This window comes from Passer domesticus, chromosome 1 (assembly GCF_036417665.1).
Source record: "Passer domesticus isolate bPasDom1 chromosome 1, bPasDom1.hap1, whole genome shotgun sequence".
Lineage (NCBI taxonomy): Eukaryota > Metazoa > Chordata > Aves > Passeriformes > Passeridae > Passer > Passer domesticus.
This window is the reverse complement of record NC_087474.1, coordinates 28,960,948-28,975,163: the sequence shown is the minus strand read 5'-3', so window position 1 is coordinate 28,975,163 and position 14,216 is coordinate 28,960,948. Positions and strand designations below refer to the sequence as shown.

The following is a 14,216-nucleotide window of genomic DNA, read 5'->3' as shown; positions in this document are numbered from 1 at the left end:
CAGAGGAACTGACATCATCTAAACTTGAAATAAACTTAAAATAATTACAGTAATTTAATCACTTAAGAAGTATACCTTATTTATCAGCACCATTTAAAACTTGATAAAATTATGGAAAGTGAATGAATGTTGATGCCACTCAATTTCTTACGATCAATGTCATAAAAATAAATTCTGGTAAGAGAAGACACAGAGCACTTGCTGAGTGACAAAGAGCCTTTGTTGGCCACTACAAGCTGTAGCTGTCTCTATGATGGTACCATGAGGGAAAACAAAATCTTTCCACAGTAAAATTGCAAGTTATTTTGAAACCTGGAGCCATTTCATACTTGCATTTGACAGAAGTTTATCAGTCCTGGATATGTAAATATGCCCAAATTTATTTTAATGTCAAAGTACATTTATACACTCAATGTAAGAAGTATATTTTAGGATAAGAAACTTTGTTTTTGCAGCAGTTTCAGAGCACTTTTTAATAATTTGGAAGAATATTTCTAATGCTAGCTATGTCTGGCACCATGGTACTGCCAGGTCTCATATTTCAAGTATTGCATGGTTGCCAAACACATGTGCAAGCTAAGGATGCCAACAATAGATCTAAGGTTAATTTCTTTTTTCACATTCATAGGATTTTTCTTTTGCTCCACCTAATCCCCAGGATCCAAACATTATCATCTTTAATTTTGTTTTTCTTATATGTTTGCATTGAATCAGAATACATAATACTTTCTTCTAAATGCTCAACCTATTTTCACTAATGAAATAAAGCCCATTCTTCGTGCATAGGGAATGCACAGTTTACACAAGCTAAACCAGAAGTTTGCATAAATGTCATGAAAATTTATTCTTGTTTTGCAAATATGTAATGTGAGCACTGTTTATATTGTACTTAAGGTGCTCTGAAAAGTAACCCAGTCATCATATTTGAACCAATGTGGAGAGAGGAGAAAGGCATGCTAACAGAGCACTTGCAGAAAGATTTTCATCAGGAGCAATTTGTTTAGCAAAACAAGTAGCACCAAAATACTCACTGAGAGCCAAGCCCAGGGCTCCTTTCCTTGCCTTAGTTGGGGAAACTAATATAGGGGCCAGGGGTGTCTTGAGCTTTCCTAAATGTGTGACAGCTGTCACAAAAATGAGTTTGAATTAAAACAGGCCACCGAATATTGGCTGCACCAACTTCAGTGGAAGTTTCATGGAGATTTAAGCTTGTAAGAATGCTCCAGTTTGGACTCTGAAAAAAGAGACGTAGTGGGAAAAAAAAAAATTAAGGAAATTTCAACAGCTGTAAGCTCAGTATCCTGCAAAAGCTCAGAAGTATGAAGATTATGAGGTATGGAAGAGAAAATTATGCCATTTAAGTACAAAAACCTCAGGAATATACCAGCTATTAAATGAAGATGAACAGCACTACATTTATGCTGGACTTGAAACAAAGCAGGATTTATAGAAATCTGTTTAAAACCTCATGTTTAACTGCTGATCCAGGGCTTACCTCACAAAACAGATAAACAGATGCCTAATGAACAGATAGCTCTGTTGGAATATATACATACATATATGTGTGTATATATATATATATATATATACGAACATATTGCATCATTTGCTAAGAAAAAATACAATTTTATGAAAGAGGTGCAGAGACAGCTGAAGGGCCAAATTAGCCTCCTAGTTACAACTCTGAAATTTCAAATTCAGATACTTGCATGTCAGCTGAGAGCAGATGCAGGGAGAAAAACAGACTAGGGCAGAATTTGATCAGTCTACCTCAGCAGACTCTTGGATTTCTGAAATCTGTTTTTGTATTTCTTTCAATGAGTGAGATCCACCTGTACATTCAATGTATTATGGCTCAAAATTAATGTTACTAATTAATTTTAGCTTCATAAAATACTAGCTTTAATGCTGAATATTTCTGGATCAAATGGGCAAGGATTAAAGGATCTCTAAATCCTTTAGAGTGGGTCAATTTCTGCTGTGATCTGGACTAACAGAAATAAAATTATTTCTCCAGACATTCACAGTGTATAGCATACAGTTAGACACTTTCAATCTCAAGTGACACCAGTAGAATATTTCAATACCTGTCTAGAGAAAACAATGTGAGGATTTTACCCTGATATACCTTCATCAAGATTGGTAATAAATTTTTGAGCATTTCCTATTATCTTTGATAAAGTTTACAGTGTTCTCATCTTTGATAGCACTGGGAGTTCAACAATTTTGTGGGTGTTGCACTGTGCAAGTTATAGCTCAAGCATAAATTATACTTTCCAAATATAAGAAAGGAGGCCCCCTGTGGATGATATTAAGACTCATCCATGTGCACTGGTCCTTAAATGAGAAACACCCACTTAGTTAAAGAATTTAATGTATTAGATCAAAAGGATTGATCACTTGACTATCAAGGCTGCTGTGTTTGCTTTCCCCTACAGGATTCTACAGCATGCTGTTTATGAGCATTCACATCAAAATTAATTTTGCAAGGAATTATATCCCTTCCTTGTATGTAGGGGAAGTTTAGTTTATCCTTGGAAGCATCAAGTTCTAAGTTGTTTGCTCAAAAATATTGACATATTTTACAACCCAGATTATTATGTCTTCATGTAAAACAAAAAATTAAATATTTGCACTTCAAGCTTACCTTTTTTTCTTAACAAAAGAGGAATATCTTCAAACAGTACAAGGCACTTGTGGAAGGGACTTCTATCTTTTCTTAGTTTTAAATTATTTGGCCTGAGTCAGATGTCTTAAGAGATATATATCAAAGAGAAAACACATGGAAGTATGCACCATCAAATTTATATCATGCCTGATGGTTGTCTCTTCTCCTTTCTCTAATATTATGACCAGGCTAACAGTCCTTCAGTAACAAACAAAATTATCCCTATATTAGAAAAGGATGCTGGAAATTCAAAGCTCTGAGTTCAGTTTTCAGTGGATTAGCATTCCTGTGGCAGGTTCAAAAATAATTAAGGAGGGAAAAACCCACTGAATGTATACCTAAACTTATGACCCAAATCGAGGTCAGACATATTTTTTTTGGTATGCAGATCTGGCATACCATACTTAGATTCTTTCTCTTTCAATCTCTGCTGAAGACAACACATGTTCCTACATGATTTGGATTAGAAAGCTTTTTTTATAAATATGTCATTCCGTTTTGCCTATCACAATACAGGACATTGGCCACCAGATTTTTGAATTTGAGGCTTTTCCCTTTCATACCCTCCTGAATAATGTCATTTGCTATTGCTCACAAAAAGAAAGAACATGTTGAGGTGCAAAAGCCTCAGATCTGGTCTCCTATGGTTGTTCTTGTATTCTAATACATCATTCATTAATATTGTCATGAACTAGTTTTAAAGATAGAATAACAGCACTTAACAAGCTTGTAGAAATACTTCAACTTGCAGATATGAATTAATTTATCTTCCTAGTATCCTCAGACACCACAGAGAAGTCCCTTAAAGAGATCATTCTTTCAGCACTGTTCCATGAGACTGCTTACCACAGCGTAAATACCTCAGTAACAGAGAATAAACACCCAAAAACATCCTCAGTATTAGCAATTTGCCAGTACAAGACAGAAACAATTATGCAGGGGGTTATGACTCCATTGTAACAATGTCTCCTCTATCATTTCAACATAGATCATAGTCCCATGCCAAGACAAATTGCCAAAAACTATCAGAAAAATATCCAAGCAGGCATTAGGAACAACAGCATTAAAGTATATTCAGAGGGTATGTAATGCTCACTCACACCCATTTACTGTGTCATTATGGGACTCAGTGACCTTTTTTAGGACATTTCAAGTCCTCCTGACTGGGCTGAGACTATTTGCTGTAGTTCCGTGTCTTGTAGTTCTGCCCAGTTATGCGTGTTTTGGTAGAAAAAAAGCACTTGCTCCAATAGATGTCTGTGTGATATCAGCAGTGCTGTTTCTTCCTGTACTTACCAAGATTCTGAGTATGAATTTGACATTTTTGGTCACTGTGACAACCTCGGATCAGCATTGTGCTCAGAAGCCACAATCTCTCAACAGTGTGGGACTTTGGCAGTGAATAGCTGCAGACAAAATGCAAGTGCAATCATGTGAAAAATTAAGAGCTCTTTCAGCAGGGCCCATGTCTTCAGAAGGAGGAATTACTTATTTCTGCATCCTTTTCTGCTCCCAAGCAGATTTTCTTGCAGAACTCACTGTATCTCCACCATTAAGACATGCTATTTACTGTAATTACTCATGAGGTTTCCTCCTTATCTGCCTTCTCCACTGAATGTAATTAGCCAGTAATAATTTCTGAAAAATAACTGCTTACTAATATAATAAGAAATACCAAGGATGGAATTTTCAAAGGAGAGTGAGGAAGTCAACTCCCATTGAGGGCTGTGTTTTTAAAGGAAAGAGTTCACACGCAATTGCTTTTATGGAGTATTACTCACTAATTAGCAGCAAACTGCATAGCAGATCCCACAATTAATGAAACTGGCTGGTAGCTGAGGCACAATTTTCATCAAAGTAATAGATTATTAATCTCAAAAGAGAAAATTACTTCCTTTAATTAATTTTTCATTAACAAAGACTCAGACTATTGGAGGGAAAAAATCTATTTCTAACTGCAATTGTAATTGGTATTTTGCTCTACTCAAAACTTAATTTGAGCAGGGGAATTGAAAGAGACTCCCCGGTTAATTCCTTCCATAGAGTGTTAAAGTGGGCTTTCAAAAGTTTAAACACTGATGCAAAGACTGAGTCCTCAGTTTCACAGACCTGACAGGATCAGACATCAAAGCATATTCACACCCTCCTGGTAGTCCTAAATGCCCAAACACATCAAGGCTTCAAGTCCTTAAGCATAGGCATAGGGCATCATTTTAGACATCCCATAGTGTAAGCCCAGGGCTTACAATAAGACAAAGGGCAACCTGGGAGACCATCCAGCCCACAGGAAAAAATGGGATCTAGTGAATATTTTCAGATGGCATCAGACATCCACTAATCTCATCTGAAAAAATAATCAGAGAAAATAGCTTCTCATTTTAGTGAAAGTGAGAAGATAGACTTTGCTTAGGACCCTGAAACCTCAAGTCAGAAAACAAAAATTGTTTTCTGGCCTGTGCTACTTTTGCTTTAGCCACTTCTGTATATTTTCTGAAGGTGCTTGAATATTCTGTCTTCCCAAAAATTTCAAAATATCTGTGAAAGTTTCATTGGAGTAATCAAAATATTCAATTGAAATTCTCCTCAATTCCTCTTATGTTTGATCTTAAATGGCTTGCAAGGATTCAGGCACCTTTAAGCCAATGTATTTCTGATTTCAGTTGAAGTAAAATCTGTACCACTTTGAATTATATTCTGCTTCTCATAGCCTTCAGACAGAATATGAGACATGAAAAATGGCCATCTCACCTCCTTGGCCATCTCAGCCGTGTCATTTATCTGGTAACAATGTATCTCCATACCTTTTCAAACACTGGTGTTTCCAAAGATGATCTTTTCTGTGTTTCCATAAATTTATTTGCTATACAAATTGATGATCAAGCTATTTCACTTCATTTTTAGGAAAAATAATTATAAGACAGACACTCTAATTATTCCATATATCTTCAGTCCACTAATATGAAGCTGTTCATAAAAAAAATAACTGACTACAGCTGTGGTTAAACAAGTGTGGAAAATGTGCCTCAATTCTCACTTCTTGAGAATTCCCTTCAGAACAACTCAAATGTTGGGAACGTGGTCCCCCAACTAAGATTGTTCAAAAAAGCACCATAAGTTTTTGTAAGGAGTTAATGATTATACAAATAATAGGAAAAACTTTTTTTTTTTTTTTTTTTATCAAAGCAGCGAGCAAAAGTCTTGAAAGGATAGTACTGGTTACTTTGTAGAAGGTTCTATCCAAAAGTTTTACCTCCCTCTGAAGAGACAGGCTTTTGCAAGAAACATCTGTTATAAGTTTTCTGCGCCCAAATTGTGGACTGCTCACTGAAACTCTTGATTCCTTTCTTTTGCCGACAACAAAGTCCTTAGACATAGATAATTGCTGTATTGCATGAGCTACAATCATGCTTGCACACCTGTACACCTTTGTATGACCAGTGCATTTAGGACATGACTTAGAAATACTTCCATGACAACAGAACTTCCACACTTGTTTAGTGTCTGGTTGTTTTCGCCATCATTTGAAGTTTCCCAACAAGCCTGGCCTGAAAGGGACTTTATTCCAGAGGGAAGAGTGGGAAAAAGTTAATGATGAATAACTACATTGTTTAGAATCTAACGTTCCCAAACAAATAAAGTCTTCAGGAAAAAGAAGTAGCAAATATTAAAGTTTTCAGTGTCTTTATAACATCACTGAAGTGATATGTAATATCGAAAGAAATTGCTTTCAGTAAATTGGCAATGGCACCCAGTGAAACTTATATAACTGTCTGGGTTCAGAAGAATACTTGTTTGAATGCCAGTGCTTTCCCACATTGTGTCAGACACTCCTTTCATAACTGTAAAAAAAAACCACAGAGTCTTTCCCATCAACTGCAAATAAGCTGATATTCTTAATCTTTTCATTAATGCTAAGTAACAGGGAGCTACAGAGAAGAGTAGCTGAACTTAGTGTTATCTGTTGAAAGAGTCTGCTGTTCCAGTTCCAGAGCTTAACAAGATCACAAAGTAGAATCTGAAACAAGGAGGAGCCCAGCATGTCAAGAGTCATCTATAGTACAATTAATTTCATGCAATCCTTTCAGCAGCTATGCTGCTAAAGACAGGCTAGCCATGTTGCATTTTAAAAGGGCTATTTTTGTAGAACAATGTTGCCCAAAGCATTTCCTGTTCTTATCATTCCTACAGCAATGTCTGGAGTTCATTACCAGTAGCTCCCACTTTCAATAGTCAATCTTTTGCAAAAGATGCTCATTCATGTTTTCTCCCTTTCCCCACCAATTTGCCTTTGGAATTATCTGATAATATATCACTGTTGCACTGATTCACTTAGGAAACAGAGACTTATTCACATCTCAAGAAAAATTGTTGAACAAAAGGCAAATTCTTAGACCACCCACCAGCAAAATCTTCTGCACCCTGTATATCTATAAAAATTCAAAATCTTGAAAGAATTCATTTGTATTTTATTATTCAATGTTTGTCAAGTAAGTAATTAAGTAGTCATGTTGACAAGTCAGACTATTCATGGTTTTTGTTTCTCTTTTATTGAAAAGTATATACTAAGAACATTTGGCAACAATTTTGTGTGTATTTGTTCTATGCTGATGGTCCTTATGTGAGGCTTTCTTATGAGCTTGTGGAATTTTCTTGCTTAAATATAGTATCAAAAAGAATGAAACAATACAAGTGTAATATATTTTGGAAGCTTCAAGGTTAAAACTAAATTTTTAGGAAATATCTTCAATGTGTAGATGAGGGTGAACTAATGAAAGTGACTAGGATGTGATGGAAGAAGTGAGTTTATAAACCAGGATACTTCTTTCAGGACCAAATTTTTAGAGTTCTTTTGATGGGACACAATAAAATGAAGTCCTGAAGTGGTTATGGGAAACCTGGGGCAAAATGGGGAAAAAAAAAAATTTATCTCAAAACTGAAGTTCAGCAGGCAGTGCAAGCACATGCCTATCTTTAAGCAAAAAAGTATTTTAGAGAGAAAATACTGCCTTCACTGAAGTTACATTTCATATTTCTCAGAGATTCAGCAAGGCTCAAACCTCTGCTCTTGTCCATTAACTTCAGATGCCTCCATAAACAGCACCCATGTCTGAGCCAGCAGACTTTGCCAGCAAGATTCTTCAAGGGCAAATTTCACAGAGGAGTTTTGGTATTTGGTGGGAATTGCATGCCTGCTCCTCAGGTGACAAAGATGTTAGACACAGGAAAGTGGTATTCACACAGATTTTATGAGGTATATCATTTTCATGACAAAACCAAGGGGGAGGGATAGTTTTCTTAGTTACTTTATCAAAATTAACAGCCATGAGAGAATGTATTTCTCTGCATTGGCTTTATAGATTTCTAGTTCATCCAGTGACCCTGATAGCTTCACCTCCACTATCTGGCCACCACACATCCACCCCATGCCAGCATTTGGAGGAGCAATTGCACCACGCCCTGTGCCACATTATTTTAACAAGCTAAAATAGGAGGAAGCAAATCACATGTTTTTTTCTTTTTGGCAGTGGCGTTTTCTGATGGTTTAATGAGAGTGCAAAGGCTGCTAGGGACAAGCAGAAATGTCTTGATCAAGGTAGACTGGCACCACAGTAACCTTCATTGGCTTGGTCGTGTAATTCAAGCCCTGAGTTAATAACTTAGATAAATAAATAAATAAATAAATAAATAAATAAAGAAAAGAAAATAATGCAGCATGTAATTATGATATGTGGAAACTTGATCTAAGATTTTCTGTTAGTTATTGGGGGGAAAAATGCAAAAGCAAACACAGTGTAAAAATTAGGACTTACAAGACCTCAGTGTCATAAAGACATACACACAGGCTTACGGGTCTTTTTTTATTGTAAGTGAAACTCCCAGGAGTGTATTGCATGGTAAGAGAAATCCTGCCTCAAAAGCCAGATATACCACATGTGTGTTAGTAGGATATATTTCTAAGTGATGACCAAAGAGTGGGTAAAAAGGCACATTATGTAATTTTGAGGATTTAAATTTAACAGTGAAAAACTTTTTAAATGTTGTCAATAATTAAAAACAAAGGAAAAGCTCATAAATGAATGGAAGTCATGTATGCATGAAGTGCACAATGTTCAGAAGTGAGTGGTCTCGTGTGTATCAGTTACTGCACGAATGGTACTCGTGTGTATCAGTAATTACTTCCTAAAATAATTTAGCTAAATGCATGCTTTTTCAGTAATGGGCAAGCTGTTACTGGAAGTAGGCATAAATGTACCACTATTTGTATGCATTATAAAATCTGGAGAAGTTCTACATTCAGGAATTCCCCAACACTGGCTCTGCAGTCTGAACCTCTGAGTCAGATTTTGACTTCTTTTGTATTCATTCAGCACTTGATTAAACCGAGTCAACTTAACAGAAAGACGTGATTTTTTTACTGTGCAGGATTGCAGGGAAGGTTTATTCTGTCTGTTTTCCCTGTAAACCAGAAAGCTGACACACAGCCCAGTAGCTGCTTCTCTCAGCTACTTCAGCCTCACTGTGGCTATCTGGAAGCTGAGTCGTGTGCCACACCTTCGGCACACACGGACAGCAGCCTGGGAGAAACAAAGAAGAAGACAAGATGCCCAAGTTTAGAAGCTGTTTTCACAAGATTGTCTATATTACCAAAGGCTAGGGCTTAAGGGCAGAGCCTTCCTCTCGTCTCCTCATACATCATAGCCTAACACTCACCGTGCCAGCCAAAAAAGAAATGAACCTCCCTCCTTCGTGCCAGTTCAGTTTCAGTCTGCTCCTGGATCTACTTTAGCACATGGCCCTACGCATGTTGATGTTGACACAAGGTGGGGAGAGGTGCAGCGGAGTAGGAGGCCAGGATTGCCTTTTCCAGGGGCATTTTATTGGACATCCAAGTTTCAATCACCTTGATTTTCCTGTGTGAACAAGTCTTGGACCAGAATTTCCTCTACTCCTGGCTATTGTCATTGAACAACCCAGTCACCCAAGTGAGAAAAGGATTAGGTGTACCTAATCTGTGTCCACTCATAACAGTGGAAAAATCCATGTCTTTTTTATTAGAGAATTATGAATATTTATATTGCTGTGGACTAGTGTAGTTAAACCACAATACAAAAATCCTGGTTTTCATGGCAGCACATTAGCATATATCACACTTGAACCCAAGTTAGTATATGTCAAGAAATTGGGGGTTTGTGCTATTTTTATTTCAAACCAGTGGTTGCCAAATATCTTGGAAGAAAAATTATTTCTTAGCAAAAGAAGTTTGACATTTTTCAGAGCTTATTCCAAAACAAATTCTTAGCACTGAGACCACTGAAAGACTCAAAAAGCCCTAAAAAAACCTGGTCATAGACACTTCAAAGTAATATAGACTTGAATTGCAATAGCCTGAAACAACTCTGCTGCTCTCAATGTGACAAGAATTATGTCCTGCATATTCAGACATGTTGCAGGACATATACATTATGAGACAGTATTTAAACCACTGTTTTGCATTCTTAAAGATGACCTAAAATGTATGCTTCAACTTTTGCCCAAACCACAAGGTTTTTTACACAGTTTGTATCCCATACCACTAATGAACTAAGGACCATGAAAATCTTCCAGTTTTTGAACCTCAACAAACTTCGTCAGGAATGAGGCAGAAGTTATAGGTTTGTAACAGAAGCTCAAACAGGGAAAATTTGGACCTTCTTTCTCTCCACAATTTTTGATCCCTGTCTGGTTAAAAACTCATTTTCAGTCAAATTTCTATTTCTACTTGCTTATCACTTTCTCTGGATTATTAATACATAGCCATGAACGCACATACTGGGCTCATCACACTGGTGATTTTTTTAGTGCCAGTCTGAATGCTAAGGTTTTTGAAAACCTTGAAGGAAAATCAATCTGCTATCAAATTTAGGCATGAATTTATCTTTTGCTGCGTGTCGTCATTTCCATTTACAACATTATGAGAATTACTGAGAGGACATGTTGCATAGTATATAGAAATTTCCTCTATGTAATTAGTTTCTGCTGGATACGTTTTTTCCCTATGAGCCATTCCATTAGTTCATAGCCCAGACTACTGACCATGTGAGGTGACTAATACAATAGGCAAACTTGAGTTTAAGTAAACAAACACACTAAGTACAGAGGAAAAATACCTACTGGCAGAGGTCTTGTGTTTGGAAGCTGATTTTCCCATTTCTGTTTGGAACAGTGTTGGAAACGAGCTTCAAAGTAGCCAGACAAGTACAAAATGTTGAAAAGCATTAGTTTATACAGCAATTCTTACTGGGCTTTGCCCTTCAGTCATGCCTCTGAGAAAACAAATTGAATTTCCTGATTTCAAATGGCAAACTCTGCTATTACATACTTTGTGATTTCAAAGAGCATCTGTCATCACACAAAGACAAATACATTTCTTAGAGAAACATCTGGTGCTTTTTTAAACAAGCCTCAGGCCAGGTCTGCGCAATGAATGAAATATGTACTATAGATAGAGTGTTATTTAGTGTTGCTTTTCATTTAATCAACTGTGTGTGGAATGTTTGTATTGTCTTAACTATCTCTAAAATACTGGCTCTCCTACCACTTAAGGCAATTGTTGCCTTTTAAAAACTAAATGCAAAATTATGCTTTGAGTCTAAGAACAAAGAGCAGTAAGTCTACTCCACTTGGTTTCCTAGTTCCTAGTTCCTTGCAGGATATCTGTGAAAAAAGCAGTAGATGTTCACACACCTCTAAGAAGGCAAGGGTTTAGTCTTTGTACTTAAAAAAAAAAAAAAAAAAAAAAAAAAGAAAGAGAAGGAAAACAAATATATTCTTTTAGCTGTCTAAATTTACAAAAGAGAAATTATTATACATTCAACCCCACCCCTCAACTGAGCTAATATCAAAAATCTGTCATGTAGCTCAGAAAAGAATACAAATGACCTAGTCACCATAGCAGTACCCTTGAAGCCAAATTTCCCAGCTTTTGATTGCTTTCTTGGGCACTTTTTGCTGTGATGGCATTAAATCACGTAGTAGCATGTTCTTTGCCTTCTGATGTGGTATCACAAACTCATATGTAACATTGCTCTTATGTCGAAAGCCAGGGCAGTGATGGCTGGGCAGAGTTCCTTGATTTCTCTCTGTGGTTAGATTTTGTCTTGTCTTGTGACTGACCATGTCTTTCACAGCTAATGCATAAGTGGGGGGAATGGTTTGGGACAATGCCATACATGTAAGACAGCTGATGGGAAACTGATCTTAATATGAAAGCCAAAGAGAAGAGAAGAGAAGAGAAGAGAAGAGAAGAGAAGAGAAGAGAAGAGAAGAGAAGAGAAGAGAAGAGAAGAGAAGAGAAGAGAAGAGAAGAGAAGAGAAGAGAAGAGAAGAGAAGAGAAGAGAAGAGAAGAGAAGAGAAGAGAAGAGAAGAGAAGAGAAGAGAAGAGAAGAGAAGAGAAGAGAAGAGAAGAGAAGAGAAGAGAAGAGAAGAGAAGAGAAGAGAAGAGAAGAGAAGAGAAGAGAAGAGAAGAGAAGAGAAGAGAAGAGAGAAGAGAAGAGAAGAGAAGAGAAAGAGAAGAGAAGAGAAGAGAAGAGAAGAGAAGAGAAGAGAAGAGAAGAGAAGAGAAGAGAAGAGAAGAGAAGAGAAGAGAAGAGAAGAGAAGAGAAATGAGAAGGGAAGAGAAGAGAAGAGAAGAGAAGAGAAGAGAAGAGAAGAGAAGAGAAGAGAAGAGAAGACAAGACAAGACAAGACAAGACAAGACAAGACAAGACAAGACAAGACAAGACAAGACAAGATGGAAAGGAGGCAAAGTAATTAATCCAGATCATGTAGCATGACTCTAATGATTTGTACGTGGGACAACGCTCATCACTTTTCTTGAAATGAAGGGGCTGCACACTGATTTTGATTCACTATATTGCCCCTGCTGTTGTGTTATTCAACACTGATTAAAATATTTTTAAAGACTAGTTTCTAAATGCAATGCACACCTTGTTGTGTGTCTCTTTGGACTCACACTACTCTGGAATGGCACACTGCTAGGGTTGGCTGTTACTCGTCTCTGCCCCAGCACGGGAAAAGGTGGTTCTGGGCAGGCCGCGCTTTTGAAGAAGGAGTCTGGACTCTTCCTTTTGGTCTTCAGTTGAGTTTATTGTTCCTTATCTACAAAGTTTTTCTGTCTGTCCAGCCGAGGTCTGATCAGCAAGACAGCCAAGGGCACTCTCTCCCACCCACGGGGCGGTTGTCTCTTTTATAGTGAAAACTACGTATTAGATATTTACCTTCAATTTCCAATACTTTTCGCCCTTGTTGGCAAGTGCACTTTCACTATGAACCAATCCACACATGCCAACATCATCCTGAACATGGATGCTAAGGAGAAGAAAGAAGAAGGGCAGGGCACGCCCAAATTCCTCCATCTTGGGACTCCCAACCCATGTACAGCATTCCAAACCCCTCTGTGCAATATATAAAACCCCCCTGTACAGTGCATTATAATTTAAGTTTTATCAAGTGAATATCATCCCCTCACCATTCAGGCTTGAAATTCTCTCATTTCCTCACATTCAGGTGTCATTTCTTTAGAAGGATCAAAGTCAAGCCACCAGGTACTTTTGGCAACATTCCAGGACCTCCGAGCCTCCCAAGGGTTGTCTCAGTAGCTCTGGACATCCGGAGTGATGTACTAAGTTCCCATAGCACACATTCATGGGCAGATTTAGCCAATCCTTCAACCTTACCCCTCTTTCACTGTAGGGAGAAGGACAACATTTCATCTGTACCCTGCATTCACATCCTGCTTTTAGGTGAATGGTTCAGCAGTCGAAAATGCAACCAGCACACTAATGTAAATATACTACATACACTTAGAGGACAAGGAACCAAAATAGCAAGTATGCATAAATAGATAAGTCATAAAGCACTAAAAAAACACTGAAAGACAGAATAAAGCTTAGTGTATGTCTGCATTCAAAACAAAACAAAACAAAAAGGACAAACAAGACCTCAGAATGCATAAACAAATAATTGGAACTCAACTACAAAGATCTATTGCTAGGCAGTATAACATCCTTCCCACTGAAGTGTCTTTTGCAATACTGTCTGCAAATTAAATTTTCTAAGCCAATCCTTGTTCTCATTAAAGATGAGCATCAACTAAGTAATTTTGGAGTGCATGAGAACCATCATGCTTATTCTCAGACTAATAGTAGTCAGTAAGAAATTAAAATAGATGAAAAAGTATAAGCTGCTGTACAATTTTGTCCTTATTCTTCTGAGGCAGGTGAAAAGTGTAGGGCTTCAACTGTTGGGCTGAAGATAGGATGTACCGAATAGTTATCTGATTTGTGAAGCTTAAGAGCTTTTTTATCCTCTACAAGCAGGGGAAAAAATGCAGTAGACGTCATATATTTTTTTTGAGCTAAATTCTTTGTGTTAGTGTAGCAATTTTGAAAGCAAAATAATCCTTTGGAAGGATGATGGCAGCCTGGCCAGCCGTATTGTATAGCACACATATTCAACAAGCAGCTCAAATTACAAAGGGCTTTTCCATTGTCTAAGCCAATGATCACA

General features: G+C 37.2%; 1 long non-coding RNA gene across 1 annotated transcript in view; it reads right to left on the bottom strand.

Moving 5' to 3' along the window:
* Nucleotides 1–12,751: 12,751 nt before the first annotated feature.
* LOC135295797 (uncharacterized) overlaps nt 12,752–14,216 on the bottom strand; it is a 120,815-nt gene continuing 119,350 nt past the window's right edge. Inside the window, exon 6 of the long non-coding RNA XR_010357849.1 lies at nt 12,752–13,394. This is a non-coding gene — a long non-coding RNA (uncharacterized LOC135295797). The remainder of the gene's footprint in view (nt 13,395–14,216) is intronic.